Below are 18,412 nucleotides of genomic sequence, written 5' to 3'. Positions count from 1 at the left end.
TAAATTAATTAATATGCTAAAATAATTTCCTGTTAATTTTTTTTTAATGCGGCATATAGTCTGGTGCAGCCCAAAAAATTCTGTAAATATATTGTTGATAATATTGGTTAATTTGACTATAGTACTTTTATCGGTAGATATTACCATTTGTTGAGTTCCTAAAATTAGGCTTCAGCATGAAATATTGTAACGTATATTTAACGTATAATTATTTTTCATATTTGATTTAGTCCTCATCCCTAACATATTTGACTTTCTTTAGAAAATATTAAAAAATTCTAGCCATGTCACTATTAATTGGAATATTCCTAGAGTCACATGGAGTCCACAGGAAGTGATATCGAGTTTCTCCATACCATGAGGTATGGCTAAATTTACAGTAAGTTAACATATCTATTTTTGAATTATACAGTGATATTTTCTAACTATGACCAGGATGTTATTTCATACAGTTTCTAATTATCTAACAAAACTCACTGAGATGAGACGATATTTTGAGGAGTGTATTTTGAGAATAATAACCAGCAAATGGCCCAGAGACACCATTTATTTGCCTTAACTTATTTTAAATGTATATATTGTTGAATTGTTTTATTTTTTTAGAATGTAGTTTCAAGTTTCCGTGCTTGCACTGAAGAAATAAAAAGAAATGAAAAGATAACTGCATTTCCTGATAGCCAAGATCTTTTCATGGATGTACCACTTAAAAAAGTAGGTGGGAGGGCACATACACATTTGTATTATTTAAAACGTTTTTTAATAATAATAATAATAAATAATAGTCACTTTTTTTGTCTTCAGAATTGCCTTTTAAATACTTCTCAATAAAAAATATATGATCAGTTTGATTTTGTATTGTTTACTTTGTTTTTGAACATGTATTTGGTGTGGCATGATAATGGTTTAGCCCCTTGAATGGAGGGAAAATGACAGGGCACAACTAGAGGTGTACCACTTCTAACGGGAGGGTTTCTTTTACAACTATTTTGTTTTTTCCTTTCCTAAATATGTATTCCGTGAAATTAATACTTATTGTTTGTTAGTTATTTTGAAATACTGTTAAATTGTAGCTTCAGTGTGATTATATTGTATCCCTTTATTTAGAATTCCCCTGTTGATGGTTCAGTCCACTGTAGATCCAAAATGGAGGGAAAATCATGCCCTTGAAATACAACGTGGAAAGTGGTTTACATTAATGTAACCAAGCAACATAGCGAAGATTGCTGCTTCATTGAGGTGCACCAACATCTAAAAACATTTTAAAAAAAAGAATGTAAGTCACCTAAGCTTGTTTTCTATCTTATTGTGTGACTGCCATTTTGTGTTTGACCGGAAGTCCTGGTATTGAATTTAAACGTGCGCAGGTGTACCTAACGAAGTGACCGCTGAGCGTACACTTCATCTCAAAATCAATTTTAAACATATTTGGAGTTTTCAAGCGTATTAGCGGCAAGCGTACCTTATTGAGTTACCCTGACGGTAACTATGACAAATGAGCCACAACAACTAAAGGTCACCACATTATAAAGCGTACTGTTTTTTACATTAGCTGGGCCTGGCATTATCAAGAGAAGCTCCATTTGTTTTTCATTGATCTCATACAATAGGTCACAGAGTTGATATCAACGCTTATGTTGACTTCCTTGTTCCTCGGCTCCTTATAAAATACAACCACATGGCGCCGACCAAACCTGCCACCATCATCACAACCGGCATCATTTATGCAAATGTAATTAGTAGCGAGGAATATGTTATGGCAGCGCAGTGTGCTAGTGGAAATTTATCACTGTAGCTGCGCGCCATCTAAACATTCAATTAAAATATTGGATTTCATCGAGTTTAATCTGGGGGTGATAAATTAAACTGCATGGACCGCAGGGGGGAGCGCTGCTGATTCTGTTGATAATATAAAAGAACGGGAGAGTTGAATGAAGTTAGCTCGCTAAGGATTTAAATCCTACATTTTTTCCTCACGAAATCCTTGATGTTTTTTATTTTGACTCAAAAATGAAAAAATAATCATGACAATGGTCACATTTTTTTTTTCAGAGAGTACTTTTTTAGTATTACAATGGACCCCTGAGTTACGAAGTCTCTGGCTTACGTTTTTTTTCCCCTACTTTTACAGCATTTTGTTCTGCTTTACCGCATCAACAACAATGACAAATTTTAAACTAGGCTGTCAGTGTGCTTGTGTATGAGTGCGGGTCGCATCACGTGCATATGTCACTTCATATGTCTCTGCATACGTCTCGAAGATGCTGGTCTGCTATTGGTCGGCGTCATTGCGTTCCTAAGATGCTGATCTGCTATTTGTTGACAAGCGTTACTAAAATGCTGATTTGCTACTGGTCAGCATCATGGTGTCACTAAGATGCTAGTGTGCTATTGGTCGACGTTACAGTATCATTAAGATGCCGGCAGTGCTTAATTCAAACTTTAATTTGTTAACCATGGTCCCAAGATTGCTAGTGATGTTAAAGGAAGAAGTATGACGATGATTACTATGGAAACTAAGCTGGATATAATCAAGAAATACGAATATGGCCGTAATAGCTCAAGTCACGTCATTCCAAAGGTAAATCTATTTTCATTTTTCCTTATGTACTGTATGTAGTGTATATACTGTATAATATGTACTGTATATAAAATGTTGATGTTTTCACCTGGGGTTTTGCACGCTTTAGCTAATTAGCATAGGTTTTTATTGCTGGCCATACGCCAATTTGGCCTTATGATCCCAACTCCGGAACGAATCAATTTCATATAGCGGGGGTCCGCTGTACTTTTTAATATAGTTTAATATAGTGAATGTATTGCAGGTTTACCTCACTGCTCTACTTGATATGTTTCACCCTTCTAAGTAGGACCACCAACCCCTTTTCCCAAAGAAAATCACATTTTTATATTTTCTTAACTAACAAAAAAACACACACACACACACAAAAATAGGAACAAAAGCAATTTAATAGGCCCTAATAAGCATTGACCAAATGTTATCAGTCCTAACATAATTGCAACTGGTGAGTTTAGTTCAGAAAATGATTCTTAGCTTGAATTCAATTGACCTTGTTAGTCACTCAATAAAACAACCGTTAAGTTACAAATCGTTAAATTGGCTACACTGACCTCTTTGTTCATAACTTTGTTGTTAGTGTAAGCACTTACCGAAGTCACGAAAAATCGTGTAGTACTCATTTTCACTCAAAAAAAAGACCACACAGCCTCCTGCTTAGTTAGGCTAAGTCTTTTGTTTCCTGCGGCCTCATGCCGCTATCGTCCCACTTCTCTGAATGTCACATTACAATGTGGCTTACATTAATGTATAATATAAGAATCTTATGTGACCTTTTTCTTGTTCTTATTTACATAACAACCCTCTGGCTCTTCTTGATATTTTTTATTAGTTTTTTTTTAATTTAATTTTTTAATTTTTTGGGCATTCTATCTTCGTTACACTCTCAAAGTATTTGGGTCAAAAAAAGGATCTAAAAACGGACTACAGATTGACCGATGTGCTTTTTTAAGGGCCGAACTGCAAAACATGTTATCTCTCCTCGCGTACTCTGTACCTGCATGTGGTACCACTGCCATATATGGCATTCTCTACTGATTGGTTAGCCATGCAAAAGGCAAAGCCAATCGGATTCTGCTATGGGCGTGAGAGCGCTGGAGCGAGGCTTCACTACAGACAATCAAAGAAGTGCTTGATCAGAGGCATAATTACGGAGTTTATCGTCTGTAATATTAATTAAACAAAAAGACAGATACACCACCTATGGCCAACATCGGGTCCTGATAATCAGTCCAGCCAACAATCGGTCTATGCCTAAGAAGGACGTATCCAATATTTGGGTCCATTTGATCCGATGTTTTGGGTGATTTTACACAAATAACGCAATTTTTGAGGTTGTCTCGTGCCAAAATTATTTGGGTTTGTAGCTGGAAAGTTGGGTCAAATTAACCCTAATATCGAGTCCCTTTTTTGACCAATAATTGTGTTAGTTTGAACCTAACTGTTTTTAGAGCGTACGATGTAGTGTAGAGGAACACTAAGGTGAGGTTTGTTGTAAAATGATAGCAAATGGCAGTGATTACTTTCGGAGGTGGTGGAAGTTAACAAAAGTTAACTTTAATACAACCGCTGACTTCGTTATGTATATGTGTGTGTGTGTGTGTACCTGACAGCTTGTTACCAACATGGGCGCTAAGGTGACAGACAATGTTGTTTGTATCTTTCAGCAAGTGTGTGAAGATGCGACCGATTTGGTGGATGGGAGCTTTTGTGCGATGTTCATTTCAACATTCCGTGTGCTTGTTTGTGTATTTGTGTGTGGATGTGCGTGACAGGTGCCAAATCCAAAGTCAGGGGCGAGGTCGCACCCTCACCTCCCCCTTGCCAAGGCGCTTCAACGAGTGTGCATGGTGTCAGCAAGTGAACACCTTTCACCTCTCAACAGGCGTGTATATAGGTCATTAGCCTTCGCGCTAACAACAGGCCCCGAGACAAGATGAAAACACGGGAGGCACGTAAATGTCAACGTTGCGCATTTGCTGCTAGGATGTCCGTAATGTATGCAGATTTACACTGAGGGCTTTCATCCAGACATTTGTGCGCGTGGAATGTATCAGATGCGAATAACGTGTCGGCAATTTAATTAAACGGCATCTGGAAGCATCTCTGGTTGCGATCACACCTCTTGCGCGTTTCAAAGACTGACGACCAGATTTCTGCAAACGAGTTGAGACAAAACGAGAAAAGGACTTATTCAAGTACAACGCCAAGTTTTACCATGTGCAGAAATTTTCAGACAGCACTGCGGTCCTGGGTGAATCGTTTATGTGAACATATATATATATATATATATATATATATATATACACACACCAAAAAAATGAGGGAACACTCTGTTATTTTTCTGCATTTATGTTTTTTTCATTTATTATGCATATTCTGCAAAACCTTGCCATCCAGATTTGACTGTTCTAAGCAGCCATAGTTAGTGATTTAAATTTTCTGATCTTACTGATCAAACGAGAGCCGGCCAAAGCTTTTCTACACGCAATCCCGAAACACGAAACAACATCCAGCAACACGAAACAAAACAAAACAAAAAAATATAACCGACGTCAGTTGACGTTGTTGGCACTCCTCGTTAGATTTCCTGTTGACGTCCTTTCATGTTCGAGGCACGGAGCTAACATGCAGGGTTAAAATATGTTAAATTGTAAATATATAACTAACATATGACAAAAAGAAACAATACATTACCTTTGTAACTTTTGCACATGTGATTTTGATTTTTTTCAAAAACCTTTTGAAAGGTAACAAACCGCCACAATATTGACATCTCTTAAAACCTCTTGTTGGGTTGCTCTTTTTGGAAGAATTAAGCAAGTGTTAATAGTGTTTATTCTACCCTCTGTGTGTTCTTTGACCCAGCCTTCACCCGTACGTCCTCATGCCTCCATCAGGCTGTTGATGCCAAAAGTATGACGTTATTCTTCCCAAAACGGAACCTTCCTCTTTCTGACAGACCGCAAGCTTGGATCCCCTGCGCCGGCTTGATTATTTTTCTCTAAACACTGTGAGCACATGTGCAAATGTATATTTAACATTCCTCTAAACGTAACATCAATCAATTGATCTGATGTGCCCCGCGTGTGTGCGTGTGTTACAAAACAGGTGGCTAAAATCTCCACAAGATCAATTTTTAAGGATTTGTCCTTCGTTTTTGCGGGATGTATTTTTTTTTTAGTGCATTCCAAGCCTTCAGGATGTCAAGTCAAGGACGCTGTCCATTTTTTTTTCGGCGGTTAGCATGAGTGAAGTTAGGTGCGCAAGACTAGCAAGGAGAACATGTAAGTCCATTCATAAATCAAATTTATTCAATCAATTCGTCATTCCAAAAATAGACCATTCGAAAATGTGTTAAATCACGCAAAGGGCACGCAAAACCGTGCACGCACCCAATCACACCTAAGGACAATTTTGTATGTCCATTACACCTGTTTTTGGACTGTGGAAGGAAGCCGGAGTGCCCGTAGAAAACTCACACAGGCTCGGGGTGGACATGCAGACACCACACGGGATTTGAACACTTTTTTTTTTTTTTAATCCATACCCCCCCCACCAAAAAAAAAAAAAAACGTTTCGCAACATTTTCAAGTGTTTTACTAATAAGGAGTATCTACCTGGTACTAAATTATGTAATTAAATACTGTAATAATGGATGGCCTTAGGTAATTAAGTGCTTAATGAAGTACCTCACCTTAAGTACTCGATTACCTTAATACCTCTTACCCAAAGTAATAAATGACTGTAGTACTGTAGATTACTATTTAGACCCTAAAGTAATGGCTTGCTCTCATACTTAATTACCTAAAGTAATCCATTAGTTTAGTATTAAACTATCTAAAATAGGCTATTACCTTAGTAATTACTTCAAATTAATTGCTTAGAGTGGTACTCAGCAGTATTTAATTGCCTCATTTAGAACGAGCCATTTTTACAATGTCCTTTAGTCAAACACTTGATCGACACTGAAAAAAGTATGAATAAGTCCAGGTTTGAATAGATGGACTCTTAAAAAAAACAAAAAAAACATAAAAATGCCCTTGGCATTGAATGAGTTAATGAATAAGAAGCCCTAAAAAGTTTGAAATTTGACTTCTTTAGTCTTGCAAATGCCCTCGAGACACAGCCACGAACCATTGCTAGCATAGCATTGTTAGTGTAAATGGGGAAAATTGGAACCGGACGGCGTACAATAGCAATAAACACAGACCGAAAAGTGCGCTTAGCAGCGAAGGGGAAAGTCAATGTTGTCTTCCACCTCAAGTGTCTTTTTATTTTCATTTGTTCTCAATGACGTCTTCTCGCTCGCCGTGACCCCGACATCTAGCGCCCTCGCCTCCGAGCGGTCCCTCCCCGGCGCCCAAGGACGCGCCGCGGGCTTCCCCGATGACGTATCCCGTGCGATTAGTTAGCGAGCGTCGAAGATGCTCCGTTAACCTTGTGTAAATACGCCGATGGAGTTCAGCAGCCATCATGGCTGACAATTAAATTGGCCTGTCGGTGGAAGGCCCGCCATTAATCTCAACTTGTCATTCTTGTTTATGCTGCTTGTAGTGTGCCTGTGTATTAGTGTGTAACTGCGTGCATACTGCAAACGCTTCAATAACTATTTATTTGTGTGTTAACAGTTTAACCGCTCGTGTATTTTTGTGTGACTGTGTAATTGTGCATGTAACCACATGTGTAATTGTGTGTAACTCCTTGTGTCTATAATTGTGTTGATGTGTCTGAGTGTATTTTTTTTAACACTGCATGTTTGTGTGTGCACTTGTGCTTGGATGTGATTGTGTGTCTACATCAGTGTAATGTATAATCATGTGTGTAACTGCGTGTCTGTGTGTAAGTGTATTTGTGTATAAATGTTAGTAACGTGATTCATCTTTTGCGGCCTTGCTGTTTGTTTTTTTTGTCCGATTTTTTTTGCCTAAAATTAAAAAAAAAAAAAGTTTCAATATCTGCCTGGGAAAAGTGTTAAAAGCATGTGGTGAAGGATTTATAGCTTAAAACATGATAAATGCAAAAAATAGATGAATACATTTTAAAAAATACACGTATATTAAATAATCAAACATCCAGAAAAATGAATAACAAAAACAACCTAAATATATCGTATGTAATAAATGAGAAAAAAAAACTAAAAATAAAGACATACAGTATTCTTTATGAGAAAAAAAAGTATGGTTAAATAACTCAAAAGTATACGATAAGGAAGAAATGAAGACACGGTAAAATGCCCCTGTGTGTGAACTGTATAGAATTTCAATGTCTTTTTTTTATAGACACACACACACACACACACAAAACATTGCAATTTTACACAGTATAATAAACAAACACAAAACATAAATGAGAAATGTATAAAATCATGAAATAAAATGAAAACAAAATTACATCAAACGAATAAATATAAAAAAACAACAAATGACACAAAATTTAAAATTGTGTGTGTGTGTGTGTGTGTGTGTGTGTATAACCACCTGTGCCATTGTGTGCAGCAGTGTGTGCATTTGTTTCTGTGTGGTCTGTAAGTCCTAGTAGGTTTGTGTTTGTGTGTGTGTAACTTGTATGTAACATTAAATGTCTGCCTGGTGTGTGAGTGACCATTTGTGTATTTTTGTGTATAACTCTGTATATAACTGTTAGTATGTAACTGTATGTGTGTGCATGCGCACATGTGTATGCGATCATGGAAATGGAGATAATCATCTGCGATCTCAGGAAAATTGTATGTATTCATGTGTCATATGCACATGTGGGTTTATTTGTACGACTGTGCAGGAAGCACATATTTTTGTGCGGGTGGATGTGTAGTTTAGTACGTGGACACGTATCTAATAGCAAGCGTCACATCGAAGCCAATTGGCACCCCGAGCGATGACCTCACCTGTCCTTGACTGTTTCCTAAATTATTGCGAGATGTGGAGAAGTTCTTCCGAGCGGCTTTCATCATCAAAACGAACGTTTGCCGCCAGATGAGAGAATTCCGGATCGCTTCGACACGCCTTTGCTTTTGGACTTGGAGAGAGACGCTTTGTTGAGTTTATCCCTAAATCTGTTGGCACTTTTTGTGTTGAGTTTCCTCTTATTGACTAGTTTAGTTACTCGGTGTGTGAGCATGTTCATAAAAAGCAATGAGGTCAACAATAGTGGATTGAAAAAAACCAAAAAAAAACAATCAAACTCTTTTTCTGCTGACCCATGACCCTTCTCACCGCCTTACAACCCACTCTGTATGCCCCCCCCCACCGTCCTTCATTGGTGAGAAGGAGGCTTAGCCCCCCCTAAGAGCCCTCATTGTTTGTGTCTGACAGCACACGAAACAAAAGCGTCGTGCGCGCGGGCGCCGGCGGATGCAGACTTGACTTGACCCCCATTTGCATATCAGTGAATGTCAACATGTATTTTCCTACTTTTTCCTCAGCGTAATGAACCCACACAGTCCTGTTGTGCGTGCTTTTGACTTTTTGGCTTTATTATTTCCAAGGACATTAGCTCAGCTCCTCTATATTTGATTCTAAACGCCACCAAAACAAACCTAATTGTTCACCATATAAACAAATTATGGCTCAAATTAACACTAAATAATCCGCACTCCCGAGATCATTTCAAACTTTAGCGCGGTGCTATGAATTAATTTCAGTTGGCTTAATTGCTGCCATAAGACCAAAGCAGCCATGTAAATGACTTGAGAATATTTGCACATGGCGAGCACGCTGTGGGTGTGTTTATATGTGTGTGCGTATGCTAAGATAAGCCATAATTAGCAGGGTGTCCACGCTTCAGTAGTCGCGTGTTAAACAGTGGAGTGGACAGTTGCTAATTAACAGTTTCTCAAATTAACTGCGTGTCTCTTTGTGTGCATGTGAGTGTGTGTGACTTCATTTCAGATGACCACTCGTGTTTAGGTCTCACGTCCATGATTTTGTCACTTATGTCTATGCTAATAACGGACAATAAAACAGCAAATCCACTCGCATGGACTTGGACTACATTTCTAAACGAAACACTTCTGAGCGATGCATTAAAAAACAAATATTGAGGACCAAGAATAACATACTTTGTATTTGTCTATGATCTCTTCTAGCAGCAGTATCTTGGAGAAGCTGGAGAGTCTTTCAGGAATGGGCAAAAATCAAATGAGGAACAGTAAGTAGTCAATTTGGTGTCAGAAAAGTAGAAAAAAATATTTATAGGTGATACATTCAAAAGGAAGTAGAACAAAAATGAATTGTTTGTTTTCTTCTGGTTCTAGTTGATACTCAAGCAGCAGTATTCTGGAGCTGCTGGCGAGACTGGGCAAAAATCTAATGAGTAATAATGAGTGCTCAAGTAAGTTGAAAGAAAACACTCCATTGAGCTCAAAATTAAACAAACAAACACAAATGTTTAATTTCTCCTAGTTCAAGTCAAGTGGAGCATGTGGAGTCTTCCAACATTTGGGGAGAAATCGAATAAGGAACGGTAAGTAGTTAAAGTGTCAAAGTAGGATGAAAACCCCTTCGAGGAGGTGAATTCGAAACAGAACAAAAATGTTTCTGATCTCTTCTAGTTCTAGTCAGTTTGCAAGCAGCAGAATTTTGGAGCAACTGGAGAGTCTTCCCCAAGACTTAGGCAAAAATCAAATAAGGAACTGTAAGTACCCAAATAAAGTGTCAGAAAAGTATAAAAAGGACTTCCAGGAGATGCTTTCAAAATGTAAATGAAAAAAAAATGTTTATGATCTCTTCAATTTCTAGTCAGTGCGTAAGCAGCAGTATTTTTGGAGCAACTGGAGAGGCTTCTCAAATACTTGGGAAAAATTCAAAAAAGGAACAGTATGAAAAACACTTTTAGGAGATACATTCCATATCAGAGCCAAAAAAAATCCTCATGATCTCTTCTAGTTCAAGTCAGTACCATGCAGCTATTTGGAGAGTTCTCCAAGACAAAAATCAAATGAAAAACAGTAAGTAAGAAACCGTAAGTTAAACCAGTTAATGCATCTAACTTCTTGTGCCACATGATGTTTATTTTTTCTGACCATTGTATGCAATTTTTACTCTTACCAGAAAACTAATTTGAGTTTTATGCCCGATTTGGTCCCTATGACTTTAACCAACAAATTACCGTATTTTCCGCACTATAAGGCGCACCCTCAATTAATGACATATTTTGAAACTTTTTCAATCACAATATAGTAATACTCAAAGTAATAACAAGAATAACTCAAATAATAACTGTAAACTCAATAGCATAATAACTCAATGTCAATATGAGCAACCTTGTTCAACTGTAAACACACAAAAGAAACAGGTAAAGCTTACTTTATCACTTCATTCCCCATCTACCAATCCCAATCTCAATATTCATCCATATATAAGGCAAACCATCAGATTTTTTTTTTTTTTTTAATAAGGCTTTTAGGTGCGCCTTATAGTGTGGAAAATACGGTAGTTGTCTGTCATTAGCCTCTGCTAGCGCAGGATTAAATTCACTAAATTCTACTGTACAATTAGTATCTGTATAAAAATCTTGACCATCCTAATGCGTGAACTATAAATCAAACCTTTTTTCATTCTCAAATTTTTTTAGTTTTTATTATTAACAATCAAAAAATATTTACATAAGTTATTTACCAATAAATAGAAAAGCATCAATGACAGCAAATCAGACAGAAACGGAGTCACCTAGTGGACCTATTCTCGGAAATCTGTCATACACGCGCGCGCACACACTGACGTCTGCGTCAACGTTACTGGTTTTGGCTGAGTGAGAGCAGGCCTGTACCGTTTCACCTCAGGGTGCCCGCCGGGGTCATGGGTCACGTCTAATGGTCCGAACCATCTCGGGGAAAAAAGAAGAAGCCTTTACTGGGCTTAGACTTCTCACACCTTGTAATCACAAACCCGTGTGTGTGTGTGTGTGTTGGTGGAAGAATGCAAAAGTGTCACAGACACAGTTGCGTCTTATATTTGGGGAATTACGGTTAATTTGAATCACCCACTTGAATTTAAATGAATAAGCGTCTCACTTGTTAGTGATACTATATTTACATGGTATACTATTGATACCAATTGTACACCACCATACTCTATTAACACAATAAATCCTTCAGATATAACAATAGGATGACACGGCCAGCACAATTATTCAAAAGTGTCAGTTCCTGCCGATACTTTCCCTCTAATATCTCGGTCGAGGATGGATACCAAATCTCACAGTATTGCGCCACTAACTTTTATTATGACAATAAAGCAAAGTTATATCGTAGCTCTCTTGCTTTTATTCCCTCACCTTGAGAAAAACTGCGTGTGCGTTAATGTGTGTTTGAGTGGCAGTGATGTCACGGTCGCTGTGTTTTCACACGGCAACCCGATAGCTTTGAACGGTCCAACTAGCAGCAATTTGGGGCTCAAATGCACTTGACACAACAGAGAGATAATTGGACGAGTGCGAGCCTCTGGGGAGCGGCGTTTTTTTTTTTCTTCTTTTTTTTTACGGACACTTTGATGACACGATAATGGCTAGCAAAAGCTTTCCCCGCCTTGCCGAGATCACACGTGAAGTGATGTCAGCGCGGGAGATGATGTCAAGATTTTGGATGTTGGTCCTGGATAGTTGCTCTAAACCGTTGCCAGGCTGTCAAGCGTGGAGAATACGTTCCTACTCTCAGCCACTTTTCACACCTTTGATCAAGTCTTTTAAATGACTCCACGATTACATGTAATTTAACGCAGGAAGTCCCGCAATGACTCACTGGCTTTGCTGGGGTCAAGTCCATCGTATCCAATTTGACGTCAACGCATTATTGGACCACACCAATACTCGTACTGCGCGTTGGGTTTTGGAGTTACTCAAATTTGTACTTTGTATTAATGCTTAGCCGAAATTACAGCAAATTTTATATTGGAGAACATTTCGATATAAAAGCAAAACAACAAAGTATGATACAAGTGACCTGATATTTTTTTTAGCTTTTTTTCTTAAAAAGATATACACATTATATATTCATTACATATTATACATACAATATATTTGAATTAATTTTACTGCAGCTTACTGAATCTTTTACAGTCGTAGTGAAAGTCGTCTTTGTTTTTGTCTGCATGACTGTATTATACTGCCCCCAGTGGCCAAATCACACCTCAGATTGAGATGCAACCAATAAATACATTTGTACTTTGCATCAATGTTAAGCTGACATTATATCAAATTTTAGTATGAAGAAGCTTTTGATATAAAAACAAAATGACAAATTATAATTCAAGTGACCTTTTTGTTTTCAGCTTTTTTTCTTATATACATATATATTTAAATTTTGACTTATTTTACTGCAACTTACTGAGTCTTTTCCAGCTGTAGTGAAAGTCTTCTTTGTATTTGACTGCCGGTGTGTATTACACTGCCCCCAGTGGCCAGATAACACATCAGGATGAGATGCAACTCATAATTAAATTTGTAATTTGTGTGAATTCTAAGTTGAAATCACAGGAAATTTAAAAAAATAATAAAATAAAAAAATAAAACACATAATTATGATGCAAGTGCCCTGAGAATTTTTTTTTTTTTTTTTTTTTTTTTTAGATGACTTCAGTCGTTGGTAAGTTAGTTAGGAAGAACTTATTACGGACTTCCTCCAATTCTGCATCTTGTTTACCTGCCCAGGTCGTTTCCAAAAAGGCAAACGGGCTCTTGGCCCGTCTTCTCTTCACATCGGTTAGATTTGACCCTTCACAGTTTTCTGTCAAAAGAGGTGGAAAGGTTTTGTGTGATTTCCACCACTATGTGAAAGCTTAGCGGGAGACAAACGGTGGTCTCTATATTTTTGTTTTGACTTCCTGTCTTCCTTGTCCATCGTCTTCCAGACTCGCTTTTCTCATCCTGCAGTCATATGCCAATACTGGTCCGACTATGCCGTTATATTTCTACATAAAGTATCCAACAACATAGATTTGTGGCATATTTGTGTACTTGTATTTTGAAGAAAGAATGACAAATTATATTAATATTTTATCTGCCAAGTGCTTAAATGCTTGTTTTCTTATTTTATAGTATTGTGATTCATCATGCTAACCATCTCCAGTTTTTACATGAATTAAAATAGTGGCTAGCTTACTATTAGCATCAGCGTCATATCCCACAGTAACTTTCTGTAAGAATGGAGTGATTATTAATTATAAGACAGATCTTGACAAAATTTACATTGATATTGGCTATCAGAAGTATTTATTTTTTTCATCATAACAACAGTTGGGTGCAAATTGTGACATTAGTTCACAGTTAAACACATGTAAAAAGCAGCGTGCGGATTTCTTCACGTACTGATGTAGAACACTAACAGGCGTACTTCCCCAAACTTTCCACCGAGGGGACCCCCCCACGCACACACCTCCCTCATCACTCCCCTCTCTCGCCATTGGTGTTTGGAGAGTCGGGCAATCCGATTGGCCGGCGGGAATAAACGCAGCAAAGTCGCACAGAAAGTGTTGTGTGGTGGTAGGGGGGCTTGGCATGGGAGTGGGGAGGGGTCGCTGTGTTTTATGAGCCATTAAAGTTTTATTCATCCCTGCGCTGAGGCAGCCATCGGCCACGGGGTCACTGTGCTTTAAATAAACTCCCATCATTCCTCCGCTACACCCCCCGATCCAGATATGAGTCCCCCCCGCCCCACCCCACACACCCCCAGCTCCACCACTACCAGCACACACTTAATGGACTGTTTATTGTTTGATCCTCAAGTCCAACTCCATCACGCTTCCCCTCCGTCTTTCTACTTGTGGTCGGCCGTGTTCCGCTTCATGTGGTTTGTTTCTGCCTTTGTTTACATCAAACAAAGTGTGTATGTGTGTGACGCACAACCGCAGGTACCTTGTTTAACTATTGTAAAAAAAAAAAAAAAAAAAAGAACATTCCTAAAAATGCAAAAGTGCATTTCTGTTTTCGAAAGAAGTAATTTTATAAAGTGCAATATATTTGAGTGATATAGACAACCTATAAAGTTTTCTTCGTCTTTTATGCGTGATGGTTTTGTAATGAATCCGTTACGTTGTGAATAGGAGAAGACATTTGAATGATATTGTTTGCAAAATACATTGGAATGGGGAGTCTATCAAAAGTCCTCCTTTATGCTACATTTGTTTGGTAAAATTTGCACTTGGGTTTGCTTATTTTGAGCCAAACAGTCACACATATTCAAAATGTTGAAGTTTTCCGGGTTTATTGCCAATCTTCCTTGACATGACAGTTTTTTTAATTTTTTTTTTATTTTAGTTATTTTGATTCAATAAGGTCATTTGCTGGACATTTTGATTTGAGCAGTCAAACAAAACGTCAAGATTTTCCATTTCAGTTTAAAGACTTCGGAAAAAGTGACGAGTGATTGTATGAGCAAACCTTTATGTTTCATTGGGAAGTCTATTGTCACTTCCTTTACTCAAAATATTTTAGTTTTCTATGATAACAGCCACTTGGTTGGAATGAAGTTTGTGTTCTCACCCGATCTATCAGTGGGACATTTGGGGTTTAGTAGTTATATTTTCCATACCAACTTAATGCATTATTAGTTTTGTCTATTTTCAAAAGAAGTCATAAGAAGTGATATTAACACACAACAATGTAATCAGTTGTAATCACAAATGATTAAATGAGGGGTCTGTTCATTTTCTATTTTACTTTACTAAACCTACCATTTTTTTTTGGATTACAAGCCACACCAGATTATAAATCACATCAACCAAACTTGAACAAAAATGTGACTTTTGTCAAATATAGGCCGCACCGGACTTTAAGCCCCTCATTGTAACATCAGGTATTTAAAAGAAAAAAATGCGGATAAGCCACACTGGACTATTGCGGCAGGGTTCAAAGTGGGAGGAAAAAGTAGTGACTTATAGTCTGAAATTTACAATACTGTATTTTGTAAAATTTGCAAAATATCACTCATGACCCTGTCAAACGCATGATACAGTTTGAGTAAGGCTATTTGTGATGTCGCTAACTGTAAGTCAGACATATTTTGTGTGATCATATTCATCTGATGAACATATATTTAGTACAGTATGGTTGATCACAAAATGTGCGGTTTTGCTTCTTGCCATTCAACACAGTATCATCAATTTGAGCTAAGCAGTCATACTTATCGAAATGCTGAACATTGCTGTATCATTTTACAGTTCGGAAGGATTTTGGAGCTTAGCATAACTTTGTAAATTTCACTAAATTTCACTAAATTCACTAAATTTCACTGTAATTACTTGGAATTACAAGAAATTTGTGTTCATCCATCGTCAACTCAACAGTCAAGCTTTTAAATACCAGTAACTCCCCAAATGTCGAGCCTAGCGTTAGCAAGAGCTAGCTAAAGTCCTCCCGGCCTCGACAACGTGTTTACATCGAGTCGGCGTGTGAATTATTGCTTCTCGCTGAGCTTTTAACGGTTGCGAGAAAAATGTCTGCAAATACGTAAACATTTGGCGGTGTGCTTTGTTTTTTTTTTGGGTTTTTTTTGAGGGGGGGTGATGTAATGCCAGAGGGAAACTTGAAGGAGGGATGGAAGTTGAAGGAAGGCATGCGGGTGGAGAGTTTGCAGAGTACGAACCCCCCCGCAACCCTTCAGCGACCCGGTCCTCAACTTTGACCGCCGACCCCGCTGCAGATCTGTCATGAGAGGGTGCTGCTTAACACAAAACGCAGCCCGGTTCAAGAGTCACGTATAGAGCCAGGCTGCTTGTGGAGTGGGGGGGGGGGTGGGGGGTACACAGAGGGCTCATTTATCCTCCCTCTCCCTCCTCGCCGCACTTTTCCTCGGCCTTTTGTTTCCTCCGGCCGCAATCGTCCGCGGAGATGCTAGCGGTCCGACCAAGTGACAGCCAGGGCTCATCAGGGTGCTGAAAGGCGCATGTAAAAGAAACGCGTACGATTTGAAGGCAAAAAAAAAAAAAAAAGGGATTCTGGGAGGGCCAGAAAAACGCCGGCCGAGCTCCCGCTGAGCTACCGAGGAAGACGAGCAGCTCAGGTCAGAAGAACGCTAAAATATTTCTTTTGGCCTGTGTGTGCGCAGGAAAATGCTGTTGCTAGGTAGATTTTCTTGATTTCAATTTCCCGCCTTTTTATTGTAACGCATGGTAAAATGATATTACACAAATAAAAAGTGTACGTTTTATTGTTACGCACGATAAAATGAAATTACACAAATAAAAAGTGTATGTTTTTCATGTTTTTTGTAAGTGATTTTTCAACTGTTTATACACTAATAAAAGACATTCAGTACAATCCTGAGGACAAAAACATTTCCATCTTGTGACCTATTTTTGTATACTGGTTTGAAAGCTTGCTTTATATTTGTGTGCTCACCAAATTGTAGTTCATTTCAACTCATCTGACATTTTAAAATTACATAGTCCATTATTCTATTATCATGTATATTTTTAGAATGAGTGGAAAACTAACAATGTAATTTCAATTATTCTGCATTACATGAGCATGCCCAACATTGTAAATTCTACATTGTGTTTATTTATTATTGACTACATGTATTTAAAAAATATGATTGATACGAAAAGGCTATCTTGCTTTTAGTTTTATTTTGTAACTTAGAAATTAACAACGTACATTTCCGGTGTCTAAAAAAAAGGTTTTTGTCCAATATTGTAATTAATACGTATCGGCGCTGATTTTTTTTTTCCAGCACGTTCTTTATTATTTCTGGTTGGTATGTAACACCGTGGTACAGAAAAATCTAATTGCGCAGCCTTTTGTTTCCTCCGAAAAACGCAGCAGACAAAAAAAAAAAAAAAACGGATAACGGAGAAAGCTGCAGAGGTGCTTGCAATTTTGCTCACACTTATTTACACAACCAAACGGTCTTCCTCCGCCGGGCCGACAAAATAGATCCGACTGTTTGTTTTTACAAAGAAGAATTAGACCGACATTGATGGCTTGCACTGTGACGCGTGTTAATTGAAGCCCACGTCCTTCTCTGTGTCTATTTGACGCCTCGGGCCTCGTTTACTTTACGGTTCCGCTCCAACACACGCGCGTGATTCGGCTTTATTTACAAGCCGAATTAATGCGGACTATATTTAAGTCAAACAAGTACGCCTGTATGGCGACACGCATCTACACAAGTAACGAAAACAACGGGTAAATTTAAAACCCACATATTTCCGATTGGGATTTTGCTATGTATCCCGTTTTGTTTTGTTTTGTTTAACAATAAATGCCATGTTTTTTAGTGTTGTATTTTTGTGCGTGTTCTTAATTACGTGTCCCCTTTTTTATGTATTTTTTTTATTCGACGCCTTCTCTTGTCATGCCTTCCTTTGATATCCAGTTGCCTCGTAAAAATCAATACAAGTGCAAACAATCAATGCGATTCTTTGATCAAGCTGCATCATCAATTTTGACAACACTTTATTATACAATGCAAGCGTTTGTAAAACAGTCAGTTTGAAATGTGTTTGGTAAAATGCATCTATAAACCAGGAAAACCAAAGACATTTGTAAATGTAAGCTAATGTGACGTTTAGATTTTTATTTTTTAAAGATTGATTTTGATTCCCAATAAAAATAAAGCCCTTTAAAATTAATTTAACCATAAAAAGCAAACAATTAAGTAGAAAAATGTCAAATTTAACAGAAAAAAAAGCAGCTCTATGCTGCTTAATTGTTGGGCTATTTTCAACATTTTTGGATACTTTTGGTAATAAAAATTCATAACAAATTTTCTATTTGTTAGGCAAGTCATATGATACAAATTTTGAAACATTTTTTATTTGCAAATAATTTTCCTCAAGTCTCCATGTTCTGAACAAAGGATGTGAATATTTGCATTGTGGAGAAAACCAATGACACTTT

General features: G+C 37.7%; 1 long non-coding RNA gene across 1 annotated transcript in view; it reads left to right on the top strand.

Annotated features, from left to right (window-relative positions):
* Nucleotides 1-1,149: 1,149 nt before the first annotated feature.
* The window catches only part of LOC148419960 (uncharacterized), a 54,397-nt gene continuing 37,134 nt past the window's right edge, over nt 1,150-18,412 (top strand). The window contains exons 1-5 of the long non-coding RNA XR_015866362.1: nt 1,150-1,273; nt 9,663-9,724; nt 9,831-9,907; nt 9,979-10,039; nt 10,128-10,210. This is a non-coding gene — a long non-coding RNA (uncharacterized LOC148419960). The remainder of the gene's footprint in view (nt 1,274-9,662; nt 9,725-9,830; nt 9,908-9,978; nt 10,040-10,127; nt 10,211-18,412) is intronic.

Source organism: Hippichthys cyanospilos, chromosome 8, assembly GCF_059441005.1.
Source record: "Hippichthys cyanospilos isolate Australia breed blue-spotted pipefish chromosome 8, RoL_Hcya_1.0, whole genome shotgun sequence".
Lineage (NCBI taxonomy): Eukaryota > Metazoa > Chordata > Actinopteri > Syngnathiformes > Syngnathidae > Hippichthys > Hippichthys cyanospilos.
Note: the sequence above shows the minus strand (reverse complement) of the source record. Positions and strands in the feature narration are given on the sequence as shown.